Source organism: Balaenoptera physalus (assembly GCF_965194825.1).
Source record: "Balaenoptera physalus genome assembly, chromosome: 14".
Classification (NCBI taxonomy): domain Eukaryota; kingdom Metazoa; phylum Chordata; class Mammalia; order Artiodactyla; family Balaenopteridae; genus Balaenoptera; species Balaenoptera physalus.
The window spans coordinates 38,222,483-38,243,301 of record NC_138893.1 but is presented as its reverse complement, the minus strand read 5'-3'; the positions used below and the strand labels follow the sequence as shown (position 1 = coordinate 38,243,301).

At 38.8% G+C, this 20,819-nt stretch overlaps 2 long non-coding RNA genes across 2 annotated transcripts in view; both read right to left on the bottom strand.

Moving 5' to 3' along the window:
* Positions 1 to 3,197: 3,197 nt before the first annotated feature.
* The window catches only part of LOC309642220, a 392,437-nt gene continuing 374,815 nt past the window's right edge, over positions 3,198 to 20,819 (bottom strand). The window contains exon 2 of the long non-coding RNA XR_014253053.1: positions 3,198 to 3,273. This is a non-coding gene — a long non-coding RNA (uncharacterized lncRNA). The remainder of the gene's footprint in view (positions 3,274 to 20,819) is intronic.
* On the bottom strand, positions 8,075 to 17,210 carry LOC309642218. Its single transcript, XR_014253051.1, has 2 exons — positions 16,152 to 17,210; positions 8,075 to 15,842 (listed from the first exon to the last, which is right to left on the bottom strand). It is a non-coding gene; the product is annotated as an uncharacterized lncRNA (long non-coding RNA).

Genomic DNA, 20,819 nt, shown 5'->3' with positions numbered 1-20,819 from the left:
CATCCCTATTTCTCAGGTGTGGCCCTCCTGGCGTTTGACTGAGAGCCTGCTCGGTCTCTGTCTCTTCAGCTCTTCAGAGTCAGTTCTGCCCTTTAGAGGTTTTGTGTTTAGCTCTTTGCCTCTGACCCCATGCAGTTTCAATAATTAGCAAATGTCTTGAGGAAGTAACTGGCTATATATTTGTGTCAGGACCTCTCCTTATAGTGGGAATTTGTCTCCTAAGTATTATGAAACAGATATTTCACAACGCCTTTTAGAAGCTTCTAGCTAAGTCTCCTAGTGTCCTGCATCACCCAGGAATCAGCAAATGGTCTTTTGTGTTTTGTTCTATATGAGTTTACAATCTGTCAAGCCAGCCCCACACAACCACCAAAAGCTCTACTTGTACCTATTTTCCCTAGAGGGGTCAGGTCCCTCTTCCTAGGCCAAGTCTGATTCTCAGTCCTCACCCAGAACTGGCAAATATCCCCAGGGAAGGAAATGGCCAGAGATTGTCAACTTACCTAGGAAGGGCTCTTCCCTGTCAATTCTCTGATATCTTTTAAACTATGAATTTTGCAACTTATCCTTTTTTTCCCTAGGTGTTGCAGCAAGAGCACTGGCCTGCCATGACCTATTACATTCTACACAGAAGCAGAAGTCAGAAATTGTCCTGTAATATTTTTTCAGGTTATTTCTCAAAGTTGAGACCTCTTACATAGAATCCCTTGATCTGTCAAGGCAGGTCATCTTTAGTAATCTTTCCACTACAGTCTGGCTTTCTGCTCTTATTACAATACTGATACTACATGACTAAGGTCGTCTTTGGTTGTCACTATCTTTCCAAAGTAAGGTTACTCTTTACTTCCTCCCACCATTCTTCCCCAGCTCTCTCCACTTGCTGCCAAACACACACACACACATAAAAAATATACATACTACATTTCAGCAGTACCAAACTACTAGTAGTTCCCTCACATAAATCATGATGTTTCCTCTGCCTGGAATGCCCATTCCTTCCTTCTTGTCATTAGCTAACTCGTCCCCATCTTTCCAGAGTTTTCACCTCTTACGGGAATCTTTCCTTGTCCCCACCTATTCCTTTTCTCTCTACCTACATTTATCGTTCCTATCACATTGTGATAGAGCACCACATTATGCTGAAATGATCTGTAGGCTGATTTGATTCTTCCCTCCACCACACCTCCCATTACACAAAATGAGTTCCTTAAGAGCAGAAAATTTGCCTCGTTGGTCTTTTTGTCTCCAACACCCAGATCGGTGTTTGATATTAATGTTGGTTGGACTGTACACTCCAATTTGCCATCCTGCATTCTGTTGCAGGATGACTAGATAATAGCAAGACCATTACAAGCCTCATCTCCAGGGCTTTTTTATATTGATTTTTTAAAGGTACATTTCCTGAGGTCCCACTAGTGCCAAAATAGGAAGAAAAGTAATAACTTTTCTGACTAAAGTGGAATCACAAATGATTTATTCTTCCCTTAACCAATAATACTAGCTAACTCTTACATAACACATTCTAGGTGCCAAGCACTTTACATGCATCATCTTCTTTCATCTTTACAGCCACCTTCTGAGGTGGGTACTATTGTTACCCCCATTTTACAGGGGAGGAAACTGAAGCACAGAGAGGTTAAATAAGTGACAAGCTACAACCTGGATTAGGTCGTCAGGTTCCAGGGACCATGAAATTAACCACTATACTATACTGTACGTCTTCTTGCTTTACTTGTCCCTTTCTCTTAAATGTTTAACTGTGTAAGTAATAGTACATTGATACACATTGTAAACAATTCAGAAACAAAGCAAAAGCCACTTTAAGCCAACTTCCACCCAAGTCCAATTTTCTTCCCCAGAAGTAATCACTTCTATTTGTTTTATGGGTAGCCCTCTGAACCCTTTTTCTTTGTTTACATACATATATACATCATGTATATGTGTGTACATTACACACAGAGAAATATTTTTCTACAGATTACTGTTTTCATTTAACAATTAGTCTTAAGGATCTTTCCATCAGTATATATAGATCCATTTTATTCTTTGGATCCTGCATAGTATGGGTATATTGCATTGAATCAGTGCATTATCATTTAGTTAACCATTTTTCCTTTGCTGGTCATTTATATTGTCTTTCATTTCACTGTTACAAATGATGCTACATTGAGAATCCTTGAACATGTCTCTATGATTATTTGCAAATGTATGTCTAGGAAAGACACTTAGAAATAAAATTGCTGGGGATGAAAGTTGTGTCGGTTTTTTTTTTTTAACAGTGACTCACAAGCTGAGGCTGTAACTTTTCTCCTTTGTCATTCACAGATTAAAAAGGTTGAGGGTGCTATGTTTCCAGGAAATCAATTTTGTGTATAAGCACTCTCACACTTGAACACATGAAGGAAAGCCAAGATCTTCTCTCTTCACCACTTCATCTTCAGAAAGGAGAGTTTGGGTATAATTAGTAGAACAAACAGGGTCCTTGAGAACACACAATGGGATGCCCAACAAAGGAGGTGGCAGGTCAGAAGGAAGTGACACTTAACTGTGGGGAAAAAAATGAAGTGGGTCAAAGCTTTCTTTCCCTCTGGAGTCTCTCTTTTCTGACCCGGCTGGTAATACCAGGGCTGGGAGTGTCCCTTTATCCCTGAAAGGTCACACTGGATAGCGTAAGATTCAGGGTTAGGACACTGTGTAGTGAAGAGTCCACGAAAATTCTGCTTTAATCCTTTCAGGGAGATGAGGGTCAGAGATGAGAGAGGATGAGGACTAAAGATTTAGGTAGAAGTTGTATGCAATTGCCAGGAGGGTCCCTTGGACATACATCCCTCCTCACTCCAGAAGAGTCACAGTGGTGGTGGCTAGTGGTTGCTAGTGGCAACAGAACCACTTCTCATGAGACACAACCAACCAGCATTTGAATAAATGTCTTTCCTTAAGTGGTTTTAAAATTTGATGTGAGTACTAGTGTTATTTCATATCAGTTATTTATATTATTTTAAATGTTATTTATGTGTTATTTATAAGGTTATTTTAAATTTTATCTTACTTGATATACCCTTAGTACAACAAGTTGATGTTACTCTCTGAGCCCCTGACTTTTTTTTTTTTAAATAATAAGTGCAGCTCCACCCTTTCTGTTTCATTGGAAGTTCTAATGATAAACAAGCTGCATTTTTTTAAAATTGATTAATTAATTTATTTATTTTTGGCTGTGTTGGGTCTTCGTTTCTGTGCGAAGGCTTTCTCTAGTTGTGGCAAGCGGGGGCCACTCTTCATCGCGGTGCGCGGGCCTCTCACTATCGCGGCCTCTCCTGTTGCGGAGCACAGGCTCCAGACGCGCAGGCTCAGTAGTTGTGGCTCACGGGCCCAGCTGCTCCGCGGCATGCGGGATCTTCCCAGACCAGGGCTCGAACCCGTGTCCCCTGCATTGGCAGGCAGATTCTCAACCACTGCGCCACCAGGGAAGCCCCCCTGCATTTTTAATATAAGATTAAAGTTGCAGAACTCTCTGATATCAAACTCAGTGACAAATTTATAATGATATATCTAGAACATTTTTAGCATCACAGTCTAACCTATTAAATTGCCAAAGTCCAAATACGCTCTTTCCATATGTATTTGATCAGGGAAAAACAAAAGGCATGTATGGCCTGATAGTTTTATTGGTGCTTTTCTCTCTTATTTTATTTGGATTACCAGAAATATTTCAATTCCTATGAGCAATTCTAGCTCTTCATCTTACTAGTGCATACTTAGTAATTCAAATCATAAATACTAGAGATGTTCTGCTGAAGTAAAACTACCCATCTGTGAAACTAGGAAATGAGAATATCCTGAGTTTTAGTACTGCCACCTTCAGGACACAAGTCTTTATTCTGGAACTCTGCAATGTTAAAAATTAAATTGAATTAAATTTTTAAATAGTTGCCACCTACTCCCCCTAAAATTGCCATTTATTTAACACATACTCTGTGCCAGGCCTTATGCTGAGAACTTTTTCATACTTTTTTCATTATTTGTTCCTATAAAGTAAATCCTTATTTATAGATTCATTCATGCATGCAACCAGGAGATAAAACAGGGGACTGAGACAAAGAACAATGAAAAGGTAGATTTAAATTGATTTGATAATTAAAGGAACAGAAGGAGCTAAACACAAAAAGAGAAGGAAAAGGTCATTTCAGAGAAGGGGTGCCTATACAAAAGCTCTGTATGGGGGGAAATCTTAGCATGTTCAAGACTAGAAAGCCAACCACTGTGGGCTTGAGCAGCACGTAAACGAACTTGAATGACCACACTTCAAGTTGGACAGATTAGCAGGGGCCAGATCAAACACCTGATATTTGATTTTTAAGCTAAATATAGTGAAAGATCGTTTAAGGATTTTAAGCATGGAAATGCTGTGATCTGATTTACATTGTATCACTTTTTGCGGCTACATGGAGATGGATTGGAGGGGAGGATGAATTGACCTTCAGAGATCAGTTTGGGGGCCATGATAGTAATTGAGTTGAGAGACCATGTCAGCACAAAATGTGATGACAGGAGAAGTGGAGAATAAAAATAAGAGTCAAAAGATATTTTGGAATATAATTGACAGGATTTGCTGCTAGATTAGACACGGGGATGGAGGACAGGGAAGAACCATGGACGATGCTTAAGTTCTTGGCTTCAGCGATCAAGTAGACGACGGTTCCATTTACTGAAATGCAGAATGTTGGGATAGAGAAAGTAAGAAAAGGAAAGGTGTGTGGACTTAAATCTGGAACTTTGTTTTGCCCATGAGTTTGAGATACCTGTGAGACATCCAGTACAAGTTTAAATAAGTGTTTTGATTTTGGATCCTAGAGGGGAGGTCCGGGCTGCAGACACAAATCTGAAATCGATCTGCATATGGTAGCATTTAAATACCTGGAAATCAGTGAGATTATTTTTTGAAGCTACTATATGAAAGGAAGAAGAGAGGACTCAGGACTGAGGAGTGCTAACATGTAGTGGTGGAATAGAGGAAGAGCCAGCAAAGGAGAAGATGGAGGAGCTAAGACGGGAGGAAAACCAGGAGAGAGTGGGACTGCGTAAACAAACAAACAAACAAAAAAGGGAGTTCTGTAAAGGGAAAAATGATCACCTATAGCCAGCACTGTGCTGATAAATGTTTGAAAAATGGCTACTGGCGGGGTGGGAGGGCTCTGATTTGTAGCATTTGCTGATTTCCATGATGTAAATATTCTCACCATGGCTAATTTCAAGCTACCAACATGTCTTCACTGAACTTGGAGTTGGAAAAAGATGCACAGAATTAGCTGCCGGGCACCGTTACCATCAGGCTCCAGCACAACAGTGCTGCTGAGAGGGAGCGTGAGATGAAGACAGGAAAACGTGCATTGAATCTGACAACACGCAGGTCATTAGTGACATTAATCAGGGTCATGTTTGGACTGTGGGAGCAGAAGCCAAATTGAAGTGGACAGAGTAGTGCAATAAATGTAAGAAAGGAAAGACAACATACAACTTTCCTGAAGAAATAGATTGTAGCTGGAGGGAGAAGAGGAGTCAAGATTTAAAAAAAAAAAAAAACTTAATGAAATTAAGATTTTTGCCCTAAGATACATTAAATAAGTATAAATGGCATGGATAGGATTTGAACCCAGGTTAGTTTGACCCAAATGCTTATGCTTTATTCAGAGCTTCCTGGACCATAGAGAAAAAAAATTTTATAAGCCATCTAAACACAGAATTATAGATGATTTTTCTTTTTATACTTTTTATATTTTTCTGGATTTTTCCATTAGAAGAATTTTAAAAAGAGAATAAATTACTTTCATAATCATAAAAATACTTATAAATATACAATAGATTTTATATTTCCCAAGTACCTACTGGGATACAGCAAAGTATATGAAAATCATTAACTAGTCTAGTTCAACATAAGTAGCATATTAGCAAACAGTGCCACCTAGTGCAAAGTTTATTTTGAGATAAATATTTAAACTTCCATTCTATTTTACAGCTTATAAATCAACACACATTTAAATGCATGTGAACTAAAATACCTAAAGGTGCTATCTTCAAAACTCATGATTTCATAGATTGTAACTCTTAGGTGGATTCGCCACATTAGATACAGGAAGGGACCATGTCCTGTTTTGTGTGGTGCTAAGTACATTGTCACAGCTCAAAAGATAATAAATAGTTTTAGGAAACAGATAGTGGTGTAACTTTTCTGTAAAAAAATCATTGGCTCTTGTATTGAAATTTAAATAAATTTGGGACTTTATTGGAGTTCATGAGGATGTTTTCCTTTGACTTTGTAAGAAGACAGATCTCTGTGATAAGAATAAGCATTCTTAGTAGAATGGGTGGAGGGTAGAGGTATGGGTGTAGATACAATAGATAATTGAGGTTCCATTTTTACATAATTCTATATTATATCATTTAAGTGTAAATTCAATTTTAAGGTTATGGCTGTATCTTTGGATTGCAGTAATTAAACTATTATAATGATAATAGTTTTGTGTGAATACAAAATCTCATGCTCATGGAAATAGATTTTTTAAGAGCACAATACAATTATATTTTTCTTCTGCCTACATTTAATAGAATTATATTTAGTTTTTTTAAGTATAAAAGATTCATCGCTGTTTTGAAAGAGAGAGAAAAGTACATTATTTGCAGATAGTTTAATTGTATATTAGAAAATTCAAGAATATTCATATTAACACTACTTGAACTATAGAGTATGATCTAAAACAAAAATAAACATACAAAAATCAATCTTACACATCAGAAGTAGTCTGTTGGAAAATATAGGGAAAAAATTCTATTTACAATATCATGAAAAGCTACAAAATTCTCAAAATAGCCCTAGAAGTATGAAGGCACCGTAGTCTACTAGAACTGGACCACATATGGGTTTCAATCCCTTTGATGATGAGTGTGGGAAAGATGAGGACTGAATTATATTTATTTTTGAGTACCTTAAAAACTTTATTTTTGAGAACTTCATTTATCTATCTATTTTTTTAAAAAAGCCTTTTTAATAGACAGATAAATAATAAAGTATTAAACTTGGATTTGCCAAGCAGCTCCCATAAAATTACTTGATCACACTGCCACCTACAGGTGGTAAAAAAAAAAGCGGGGTGGCACTAAAATGTATTTATCACCTACCATGTATCAGGCATTGTATTAAGAAAAATGCTAGGGTTGCCAGATAAAATACAGGATGCTCACTTAAATCTGATTTCAATTAAAAACCAATACTTTTGTAGTATAAGTATGTCCAAAATATTGCATATGACGTACCTATGCTAAAAAATGATTTATTATTTATCTGAAATGCAAATTTAATCGGGCATCCTGCAGTTATATTTGCTAAATCTGGCAACGCTTAAAAATGGAGATAATAATGTTGACCATACTCTGCTGCTTAAAACCTTTCAATGGTCTCTCACTGGCTTCAGGAGAACGTAGCAGCACCTTAACATGGCATCATAAGAACAATCAATCACATCTCTACTCCTGTCTTGCTCCTCCCTGCCTTAGCACCAGCTTCCCATCAATGTCAGAATCTTCCCTTTGCTTAGACAGCTCGCTTGGCCTAGGATACAGAGGTTCCTGGTTTGTGTGTCTTTTAATAGTTTATGATAATTTTATTATGTAGTTACATCTTACCTCTGGACTTTAGTGGAGGTAAAAATTATAATCGCAAATTATAATTAAATAATACATTACCTCAAGGAGAAAAGATGAGTGAGAACATTACTGTGGAAAGGCACATTGGAAAATACTTTATTTCCAGCAAATTTTGTGTTCTTATTTAAATGAAAGAAAAATTCTAGTGAACTTAAATTGTATGTTTGTGTGTGCGTGCGTGTGTGTGTGTGTGTGTGTGTGTGTGTGTATCTGGCTATATAATTTGCAGGGCAGCGTGCATTACGAAAACATGGAACTTCTTATTAAAAAAATTATTAAGAATTTCAAGATGGTAACAGCACAGCATTAACTCAAGCATGGGAAACTCTTAAGAACAGGGCCCTGACTGCACAGATCACATGCCCTGTATATATGGTTTTTGTTTTTTGGCTTTTTCACCGACTGAATTGACTTAGAATTTAAATTTCTCTGAGGGGAGGTCCTTTTTGTTAAAAATAGAAGTCTATGAGTGACTTAAAATTCATGATGTTTTGACGTCCTACTTAGTGGACCCTAAACAATCAAGAAGGGAATCAAGCTTATAAGAATATGGACTTTGCAGCCAATTCAAGACCTGGCTTCATGGCTGCCTAAAGGGTTAATGGGTTGGCTTTAGGAATCCACAAACTCGCTCAAATTATAATCAAAATTGTGTGTGTGTGTGTGTGTGTGTGTGTGTGTATCTGAGTATGCATTTTTCAGAGGAGAGCTTTCACCTTATTCTCAGAGGGATCAATAACCCCAAAGGGCTTAAAACTACCATTCTATGTAACTATTTCTCCTTATTTTGACTTTATTTGTCTGTCCAGCCACGCTGTACTTAAAGAAGCCTCTGTTGGCAACTGGTTTAAAACTTTAAATACAAGGAGTTGTGAAGATTTTAAAAACAGTTTTATTTCAAAATATAGAAGAGAAAAGAAATAAGAAAAGAAATATGAGGAGAAAACAAGTACATAAGGATCCCAGTCAGAGAAATGAAATCTGAAAGGATCTACGTTAAACCCTAAAATCCTAGCTGCTACCATCAGAAAACTTGAGAGAAAGTAAAAGCTACTGTTAATGGCAATGTTTCTTATGTAATGATATATAACGTTTATTGAATACTTATCGTGTGTCAGGCACTGTCCCAATAATCATTTACAACTATTACCTCACTCGATCCTCTTAACAACCCTATAATCCCCAGTGTAGAAATGAGAAATCAGAAGCAAGACTGAGAATCCTGCCCAAGGACACACAGGAATAGCAGAGACAGGTTTTGAATTGGCCACAAAGCCAAAATTCTTATAAGTTTTATTTTCTTCTTTATTATTTAGTAGGTCCACTTAGTAAGATATTAATACTTCATAGAACTTTCATTTAATAGATATCAAGATTAAAGAAGCAGAAAACTGAAATTTTATCCTTCCAGAACATTTTCTCACTTGGCTCCCTGGACACCACCCTTCTGTGCGTCTCCTCCTACCCGCTACAGCTGCTCCTTCTGCCTTTTTCTGGGATTGTCCTCTTCTCCCTGTTAGGCCTTGAACCTCTTCTTCTCTCCATCTATATATATTACTTAGGTAAACCAATCTGGTCTCATGCTTTTAACTGCTATCCATACATTGATGATTTTCAAAGTTACATTTCCGGTTTGGAACGCTCCTTGGAAATCTAGATTTATCTATTCAGCTGCCTTTTCAACATTTCCATTTGGGGGTCAATTCAACATCTCAAATTACATGGCCAAAATGAACTCCTGATACCCCTCCTTCAAGACTCCCTCAGTCTTCCCCATCTCAGTAAATGGCAACCCCCTTCTCCTGATACTCAGAACAAAAAACCTTGGAGGCATCTTTGTCTCTTCTCCCTCCCTCACACTCCATATCAAATCTACTGGCAAAAGAGGTCAACCTAACCTTCAGATATGTCCAGATGAATATACAGCCTAAATCCATCTACTTCCTGAACCCAAGCCACCATGATCTCTCATACCTAGATTATGGCAAAAGTCTCCGTGATGGCCATCTGAGACCTCCCAGTCTGACTGATGGCCCCAGCTGCTGCACTCTGAAATCCATCAGTGTTCACCCTGAGGCCATGTTTCCCAAGGACTGCTTCTAGCTAATGACAGCATGGCAGAAACACAGGGGCAGCCCCACTCCTGGGAGATGAGGGACTTCTACGATGGGTGACTTTGACTCAAGGGCTCCTTATTGGCCTTGCCAAACTTTCACAGACCTGCACTGCAGTTTCAGACTCTTCCATCTAAACTTCCTGCCTCCTTGACCTGGGTCAGAACTGCATTGCATTCTGAAGGTTCTCAAAGCCTGTTCTGACACCCCCTCCCATTTCCCTTCACAGGTGTTCCCTTAATAAATCTCCTACACATCTAATCCCAACTCGGCTTCTCAGGGGACCTACACTAACAGAGTCTCCTAATTGGTCTTCCTGTTTCCACAATTACAATGATAATTCATACTATAGTCTCTTGACACGGCAGCCAGAAGTGATTACATTAAAAATCAAACTCTTCACTTTGGCCTGTGGACTTCACAAGTTCTGGCCCTTGCTTCCCCATGGATCTCATCTCCTCTTTGCTGACTCTGCTACGGCCAAACATGTCTCCTGGCCATTTCTTGACCCATTAGGTATGGTTTGCTTGCCTTTGCACCTGTGTTCCCCTCTGGAATGCTTTTGTCCCTAACAAATACATATCTTGATCCCTGTCCTCATCTAGGTCTATCACTTTCTATCCTCTTATCTTGCTTTATTTTTTCTTCATAGCATTTAATCACCATTTGACATATATCTATTTTGCTTATTTGGTCATTAGCTCTTCCCCCACTACAAAAACAAACATTCATATGTTTCAGTCACTCCCATATCCCCAACACAAATAAAAGTACCTGGCACATAATAGGTACTCAATAAATTTTGTTGAATGAATGAGTTCTTACTAAAAACCGTGTATAAGATCATAAAAATCAAAGGAATTTACAAACATAAGTTTGATTAGGAACATCTGAGTTTTCTGAAGAACAAGAACGCAACTAGAAAAATTAGTACCATCAGTGATTAAGGACACATATTTCTGTTTTCTTATTTTTGCTTATTATAAAAACAATGCTAAATTTTTACAAAATTCAAACTACACATTAATCACTAACCTATTTACTATAAAATATGAAATAGTATTTTTGCCCAAGCAAGCTCAAGCCACACTTAATTACCTGAATTGTAACCGGGAAAGTGCTAAAATGTCAAGGGAGTGAAAATTGTCTTTCTGTGACTCCCAAGAGAATAAGTGATTCTAGGAAATATTTGGCAAATCTATTTTTTTCAAGCACGGTAGAAAAAAACACAGGAAAACATTCAAGAATCTCCATAATGCTGAGAATATATGACAGCAAATTAACTTGCTGACTGTAATGAGGAGTAATTGGAAATACATCTGAATTTTTGTGAGATTTAATGAAATTGGAGCCTTGAACACACTTGAGATTAATTTGTTTTAAATCCATGTTCTAGTGAAACCCAAATCTAATTTTCTACTCTGTCCCCTTCTTTCCTAGCTATATTCTTAAGGAAGGAAAACATAAAGTAATTATATAATCATATTTTTGAAAACTGAGTCCCAAACTGTAAGTCAAATGGTCACACAAAATTTCTCTGACATAACAGTCCTGTGCATACAGATGGCAGACTCTATGGCATGGAAGTAGAAGCCACAAAGTGCCTTTTTGGCAATATGCCCTTCTATGAATATTACATTTAGAGACAACAAAGAAAAATGCAGACACTAGACCCTGTCACTGATTCACTGCACAGGAAGGGCAGAATTATTGAAGTATTTAAATGATATAACTAATACCGGTTACTCTATGTCATTCCTATCAAGTGGTTAAAAGAAGCCAAGGAGAAATCACATTTCTGGTTTTACCACTAAGCTATTGCACAAACTTTAATTAGTCCTTTCAATCTTTCCATGAATTATGGCAAAAAGATATAAGCATGCTTTGGAAATGCTTATGTGTTATACTCTATGTTGATGACAAAGAAAAATTTGCCTTACTGAATCTTATTCTGCATTCCATGAGTTTTTATTTTATTTTGCCTAAGAAGCAGCAGAACTATGATCCATTAAACATTTTTAGATAGGTATTAACCCCTCCCGAGTGCATGTGTTTCAGTACAAAAAAAGCACAAGATACACCAGAATACAGCATGACCTAAAAGAACAATGAATTGAGAGTGAGAAGCCCTGTGTTCTCATTTTAAATTGGCCACTACCTAGCTTTGTGCCTTTGGGTAAGTTACCCAAATTCTCAGTATTATTTCTCTCTCGCTGCTTGACAAATTATCCCAAACTTAGTGGCTTAAAACAACCAACATGTATTATCTCCCAGTTTCTGTAGGTTAGGGATTCAGGAGTGACTTAAGTGGTTCTGGCTCAGGGATTTTTCATGAGGTCGCAATCAAGATGTCAGCTAGAGCTGCAGTCATCTAAGGCTTGATGGGGGCTAGAGGATTTGCTTCTAAGCTTGCTCACGTGGCTACCGGCAAGAGGTGTTGGTCCTCACCATATGGGTGTCTCCATAGGGTTGCTCATGATAGGGCAACTGGCTTCCCCCAAAGTGAGTGATCCAAGAGTGACAGAGTAGTTAGACAGGGGCTGCAATATCCTTTCTAACCTAACCTCAGAAGCAATAAACCATCCCTTCTGCTGTATTGTACTGTTCATGTGCACTAACCTTGGTGCTCTGTGGGAAAGGACAACAGAAGGGTGTGAATACCAAAAGGTGGGGCTCATTGGGGAACATCTTGGAGGCTGACTACCACACACTCTGGCCTCAGTTTCCTTATCTATGGAATGAGATCTTTTAACTAGATGAGCTTTAAAGTTGATGACCTCCTCTTTCCTCAGTGCCTCCCAAATGTCACCTCCAGACCTTGCTTTTCACTCTCATGTAGAAATGCCTACTCCTTTTAGCCTTAAGCCATATGGCTATACCAAGCTCCATCCCTCCACATTGCTGTCATTTATAGACTTCCTGGTCAATGCCCCACCCCCCATCACTGTGACTTGGCACCCGGCCTACGGTTGTCCTCACTCCAAGTCCTGCCGTCATCACAAGATATCCATATCCTCAGGGGTGACCCATCTGTCACCATGGCCTTCAGTTCCTTAACCTCCTCATCTCCAGTGCCCTTCCCATACACCCCGATTCAGACCCCACTCCACACCAACACCCTGGATTTGTCAACACCAAAACTGTTCAACTTTGTAAACAATAAATTCAATCATCTCACTGTCTCACTGTAACTTTCTATTTTTCCAGTTTGTTAATCAGCGAGCCCTGAGATGGGTCCCCAGACCTGATTGGAACTTCCAGGAAACTGTCACATCTACTTTCTCTGTATCAGATCTCTCTTGTCTTCATTTCCACTTCAAATTAGATTTTAAAGTCCATCACTTGAACCCCTCTCTGCATAGATACCTCACCTCCTTTGTCTCATAGGCTCTCATTCACATCTGCCTGGAAGCGCCTTAGTTTTGACTGATTTCAACTGACAATCTTACACCTTTTCTACTACCTACGACCAGGTTAATGAAGGCTGCTAGAGAAAATCACACAACAGTATAGACCGGATACATGGTCATCACATTCACACTGGCTTCCAAAGTTGTTCAACAGTTCCATCATCAGTGTTTCCTTAGCCAGCTCTCTCTCTTCCCAGTCCCCACAGAGGCTATTTCAAATTTTGAGTTTCCTCAAAACTTCAAATCCACCACCACTGCCACCCTCCACCTCTCCCGTCATTCTCATTTGCTTTTTTAGTTCCCAAAGGAAATAGAATCTATTAGCTGGGGACTCTTTGTGTCTGGACCCATCCTCTCCTCCTTTCCTCTTGTTACAACGAAAGAGTTTTGCCTCTGATCTGAAGTCAGTCCCTCCACCTGTGCTTAAAATTTCATTCCCTCTCAACTTCTCAGCAACCCTGATATTTTTTAACCAGGTGCAATCTCACTCCCACCTTCCTGTCTTCCCTGAAGTAGTCGCTTTCTTACTTTATTTTGTTAGCTTCTTCCTTTGTCTAAAACTGTGCTGCCGAACATGGTAGCCATTGGCCACATGTGGCTATTGAGCACTTGACATATATAGTCCCAACTGATAAATCTAGGTCTCAAAGACTTAGTATTTTTAAAAATGAAAATAAATTATCTAATTGATTACATGTTGAATGTATGACTTTCTTGGGGGAGGGATGTTGGAACAGGGTAATTAGATTGGCCTCTAATTCCTAAATATTCTGTCATCTGCCATTATGAAGTTATCTGGTCTACTTTATCTGAATGATACAACACATTTCCCTCTGTATATATTCAAGGTTAAATTTCTCACATAGTTAAACCCATTATAAAAAATGCTATCTTTGGGACTTCCCTGGCGGTCCAGTGGTTAAGACTCCATGATTCCACTGCAGGGGGCAGGGGTTTGATCCCTGGTTGGGGAACTAAGATCCCACATGCTGCGTGGAGCGGCCAAAAAAAAAAATTCCATCTTTATTTGTGAATAAAAGAAATGATTATCTTCTATTTCAATATTAACTGTGGTCATAAAGTAGGTAATTGTGTAATTACTATTGTTTAATCTGGGGAAATTAAATGTGACTATTTTCTCTTTTATACAATAATATACTCTCATATACTATACACTATAAATAATATGTATCATTAACAAATATCATAGTATGTATAGTATTTATAAATGAGATTAATAGTGCTGATGCTATTATTAATAATGTTATTCATATTTAAATATTGGGCTTTTTTAAATTTTAGCACAGTGAAACTCATTCCAGACCTCTGACCTTCAGTACTATAGGATAATCCATTTTTGTTGTTTTAAGCCACTAAATTTGTGGTACTTGTTACAGCAGCAATAGGAAACTTATATACGAGTTTTAGACTCTGAAGTCTTTTGACTGTTGCTGTTAGCTTGTACATGATATCTATTGCTGAACAGACATAGTTAATTTTGATATGATAACATCTCTCAATCTTTCCCTTTATAGTTTTCTTTTTGTGGTCTTATTTAAGAAAATCTTCCTACTCTATATTCTCCTACATTTTCTTTGATTACTGAAACTACAGATTTACCTTTCACGTTTATGACTTGAAACCATTTGTTGTTTGTTTTTATATAAATATGTTGTGATGGACAGATCTAGCATACATTTTTTTTTATAGCAATAGAGTTTTCCAAGAGCAGTCTGCATTGTTACATTGGTTTATTAGTCTCTCCCTCTATTATAACTGTGCTATTTTATTGCCCTGGCTTTACAACTGAGTTTTTTAAATTGAGGTGAAATTCACATAATATAAAATTAATCATTTTAAAGTGAATGATTCAGTGGCATTTAGTACATTCACAGTCTTATGCAAGCACTTCCTTTATCAAGTTTTATAACTTTACAGTTGGTTTTAATACTGAGTAGGATGTATTCAACTCTGCCTGAGTTTCCTCATCATTAAATAAAGACAACAACATAACCTACCTCATAGATTGGTTGTTTATTAAATTTTTTTTTTTTGGCCGTACCACATGGCTTGCAGGATCTCAGTTCCCCAACTAGGGATTGAACCCAGGCCATGTCAGTGAAAGCCCAGAATCCTAGCCACTAGGCCAACAGGGAACTCCCAATATTTTTTTTAAGTAGTATATCTTAAGGGCTTAGAATAGTGCTTGGCACTAGCCATTATAATATTGTTATACCATATTATTGTGTTATGGTCAAAAAACACAGTCCAGGATGATGTTACTTCCTTTGCTGGCACCTCTGCCTCTTCCCAGACTCTGGAGCCTGGAGTAGCTCCGGTTCATGCCTTGAACCTCTTCTCTCCCCTACCTACATTCATCCCCTTGGTAACTGCATCTAGGTTCATGTATTTAAATTTTCATGTAAGCTCTGACTACTCCCTAATTTATACTTCTAGCCCTGATCTTCCCGCTGAGCTCTAGAGTGGTATATGCAACTGCCTATTCAGCATCTACACTTGGATGCCTTACAGACTGAAAACAGAACACTTGATTCCCCCCTCTGAAAAATCCACCCCTCCCCCAAAATTTTCCATATTTTAAAATGGCACATGGGCTTCCCTGGTGGCGCAGTGGTTGAGAGTCTGCCTGCCAATGCAGGGGACACGGGTTCGAGCCCTGGTCTGGGAAGATCCCACATGCCGCGGAGCAACTGGGCCCGTGAGCCACAATTACTGAGCCTGCGCGTCTGGAGCCTGTGCTCCGCAACAAGAGAGGCCGCGACGGTGAGAGGCCCGCGCACCGCGATTAAGAGTGGCCCCCACTTGCCACAACTGGAGAAAGCCCTTGCACAGAAACGAAGACCCAACACAGCCATAAATAAATAAATAAATTTATTAAAAAAAAAAAAAAAATGGCACAGCCATGCACAGTCAACTGGGCCCAAACCTTGGCATCATCCTTGGTCCTGCTCTTTCCCTCATTCATATCTAATTTTAAAGAAAATCCCGTCTGCTATACCTTTGATATATGTCCAGAATCCAACTACTTCTCACTGCTTTCTCCTTCTACTGGAATAATGTGAGCCTTCCACTGGACTCCTTGCTTCTATTCTTGCCTTCCTCACAGACTATTTTTCACATAGCAGCGGCCAGAGTGATCTTTTTAAAAATGTACATCAAATGTTTCCGTCCAAAACCCTCAAGTGGCTTCCAGGTTGACTCAGAATAAAATCCTGAATCCCTAAGCCCTAGCCCTATGGTAAGATCCCAGGGCAGTCGGTCTTAATGGAGACAGTACTAGCATATCCTAGCAGGTGTTTTGGAAATTATTGGAGGACTGTGGAATTCAAGGAACGGTTCTAGACATCCTGCAATATACAGGCTATTCCCATAAACGAAGGACTTTTGAATTTCTGGCTGGATATTCATGTAGATGAAAAACCTATTCACCGTTAGTTGAATATTTAGTATAAAATAAAATTTCCAGGAATGCACTAATTTGTAAATCAAGGGAGAGTGGTGCATTATTTTTTTTGGAACGTTACCAAAAGTTGCTCACCTCGTTGAAGAATCACATTATTCTTGGCAACACCACTTGTTATTTGCATCACTAGTGTAACATGCCCGAATAGATTTAGAGCTGTCACCTTCGTGCTGATCCCGCATATGGATATAAACATCTATTTTATCATGTCCTCTCTGGAATTGAGTCTCTGCATTTATGTGTTAAAACACACATAATCCTATTAAATCAGGTCCAAATCCACCCTCCTAAGCTCTGCTTTGTGGTCTGGGTCTAGGTCTGCAAACTAGTTTCTCTTTTGCCGGGTAACTGTTCAGTTCTGCCAGCAGGGGGTGCTGGAGGGAGAGTATGAGGTGGAAGAAAAGCAGCAGAACTGCCTCTTCCGGTTGTGTGCAGTTCCTGACATCGTTGCCTCCGCAGCAGCATTTCCCTCTGGCACCAGCAGTTACTTCCAATCTTTAGCTTCTTTTGCTTTATGGTGCCCCCTGTGAGGTACTGGTGCCAGCAGGGCAGCACCTCCTTCTCAGGGGTCTAAGTCCTAGCTCTGTGGGGCTCCTCTTCCAAGCCTCTGGTTTTTGAAAATACCAACTTTTTTCTTTTTAGTTAGTTATTTATGGCTGTGTTGGGTCTTCGTTGTGGTGCGCAGGCTTCTCATTGCAGTGGCTTCTCTTGTTGTGGAGCACAGGCTCTAGGCGCGCAGGCTACAGTAGTTGCAGTACACAGGCTCAGTAGTTGTGGCACATGGGCTTGGTTGCTCCACAGCATGTGGGATCTTCCCGGACCAGGGCTTGAACCCGTATCCCCTGCATTGGCAGGCGGATTCTTAACCACTGTGCCACCAGGGAAGCCCTGAAAATACCAGCTTCTTCCCTTTGTTCCAGTAGCAGGTCATTATCTCTGGGCCTCAATGTTTGCCCCATGTAACACATTTCTTACATTAAATTCTCTCTGCTGAAATGACTGGTGTGGTCTCTGTCTTCCTGACGGTACCCTAACAGGTACAGTACTCAGTGCCAGAGTGGTTCTGGGAAACAGACCCTCAAAGATGGGATTTGGGATTGTTTGGTTATGTGCTTAACTTTGAAAGCAGTGCTGAGATCTTTTGCTGATAGAAAATAGGAATCTAGTTGTACTGAAACAAGTGGCCTGGAGGACCAAGTGGCTGATGCACTGGGTTGCTATGATAATACTGAAGAGTATGAGAACTAGGGGGTCATTGGCTGCTTCTGACTGCACTGGAGAGCTTACAGAAAAAAAACGACAAGATCAAGGCTTTAAACTGTGATTTTAAACTTTGAGACATTTCAAGTCACAAAGAACTAGAGAGAGTCTATGGTGACCCTAAGATAGTTTGCAATTTCTTATAGCTGCAGGGTCAAACTCACTGAAAATCATACCCCAAATTTAGTTGCTTGGGTTGCAAAAAAAAAACAACTTGAGTTGAATTCATAGACTTGGCCATGTCTCTTATGTTAAAGTTATGGCATTGAGAGGGAGTGAACCTGAGACTTGGAATGGGGACCTCTGGTGGAATTGAACAAAGATGAGAACTTAACTCCAAGTCTCTCTGAGCCTCTCCTGCCAACACAGACAGCCTGTCCTCCTGTGTCCAAGAAGACTAGATTAAAGATCCTGTGTAAGATCACCTAGGGAAGTTGCCTTGCATATCTTTCTTGAGACCCATCCTGACCACCCGTAATGACTCTAGACTCAGATCTCAGCATACTCCTGAGAGAACAGTGTTTTCCTGAAGACTCAGTTACAACACCAGTTTGAATACAACATCCTGTCAAAAGAAAACTCAAAGACAAAAGCACTCAGAAAAGAAAAATAGCTTGCAAAGGAGATTTTTAGAAATAACATTAACAAAAAAATACAATAAGTTTTTTTAATCCCACAAAGTTACCAATGTTACTGAGTTTATATTTCATTTGTACATGATGGAAAATAGCAATTTTCTCATATTATTATCATATCCACAAAGACCATGACATTTTTTTCAGGCATCAGCACTACAAAAATCAAGGATGAAATTGGTTGTTTTTGTTAGGGAGCGAGAAATTTCCAGAAAAAAAACCACTTAAGGTTTCATTTATTTGGGGGACCAGAATTATATGGGGAGATTTTTTGTTTGTTTGTTTATCTCAGACAACAAAGCATGTTCCCCTATATTATCGTAGCTTCTAACAGCCATTCTCCAATAAAAGGAACCAGGGTGAAATATTTGATTCCACGGCTAAGACAACGAAAGTACAAGATGAGCTAGGAACATCTTGTAGCAGAAAGCAAGAAAATGCTCAAAGAATGATGGTGACAAGTTAAAAAGACACAGAAACCAGCTTGGAGGGGCTCCTTCTGGCCAAAAACTAAGCGTCAGATAATAATTTTTTAAAATGAAAAGAATAAAATAGCAATGGAGTATAACCCACTGATTGAAATAGTCAACTGTGAGTCCACAGTGATATAATTAAATGGAAAGTTTGATGAAGAACAGGATCTCTACATACATGAGAAGAGTAATTTAACAGTAAAGTTTGGCATCACCACCTTAACCAAGAGGTCAAAGTAACATTGCTTGGTAATGGCATAAATTGAAAATATGTGCCACCTAATGGGATGTATGGGAAGAAAACATCACTCTGTGATGTTCCTTCGAAAAATGCATACCTAAATATAATCATGAGCAAACATCAGAAACCCAAATTGAGGGCCTGAATCTTCAAAATTGTCAAGTCATGAAAGTCAATGAAAGACCAAGGAACTCTTCCAAACTGAAGGAGGATAAAGAGGCAAGTAAATATACCACATGATTCTGAACTGGATTCTTTTACCATAAAGGACAGATAGACAGAGAAAGACAAATATCATATGATGTTGCTTATATGCAGAATCTAGAAAAAAAAAAAAGATACAAATGAACTCATTTACAAAACAGAAACAGACTCACAGACTTAGAAAACAAAGTTATGGTTACCAGGGGGGAAGGATGGGGAGAAGGGATAGATTGGGAATTTGGGATTGACATGTACACACTGCTATATTTAAAATAGATAACCAAGAAGGACCTACTGTATAGCACAGGGAACTCTGCTCAATATTCTGTAATAATTTAAATGGGAAAAGGATTTGAAAAGAATAGATACATGTATATGTAAAACTGAATCACTTTGCTGTACACCTGAAACTAACACAACATTGTTAATCAACTATGCTCCAATATAAAATAAAGAGTTTTTAAAATAAATAAATAAATAAATAAATAGTTTAAAAAAAAAAAACGACATGATTGAGACAACTGGTCAAATTTGGAATGGGGTCTGTGGATTAGATGATAGTAATGTGTTAGTTTCAATATCTAGATTTCTGGTCATTGTAGTGAGTTGAATGGTGGCTCCCCAAAAGATACACCCAGGTCCTAATTCCTGAAATCTGTGAACGTGACCTCATTTGAAAAAAGTCTTTGCAAATATAATTAAGTTAAGGATCTCAAGATAAGATCATCCAGATTAACTGGATGGGTCCTAAATCACGTGTCCTTAGATAAGACGCACAGAGAAGAGAAGACACAAAGAGAAGTTCATGTGAATATGGAAGCAGAAATTGGAGTGATGCAGCCACAAAACCAAGGAATTCCTGGAGCCACCAGAAGCTGTAAACGGCAATGGAGGATTCTCCCCTGGAGGCTCCAGAGGAAGCGCAGCTCTGCTGACACCTTGATTTCAGACTTTCCGCCGCCAGACTACGAGAAAATCAATTTCTGTTGTTTTAAGCCATCAAGTTTGTGGTAATTTGTTATGACAGGCCTAGGAAACGAATGCACCGTGTTGTGGTTATGCTGAAGAATGTTCTTGTTTGTAGGAAATACACACTAAAGTATTCGGCAGTGATGGGAATCATGTCAGCAACCTACCTCATATTTGAAAACCCTCAGGTTTTTTGGGACTGTACTTGAATCTTTACTGTAATTTTGAGATTGTTTCAAAATTTTTTGATTGTTAAAGTAAAAAATTTTCTAGAGCAGTTGACAGATCAGGGAGGCTAGCAGGATGGCAACTCCCAAGAAAAATTCAAGAT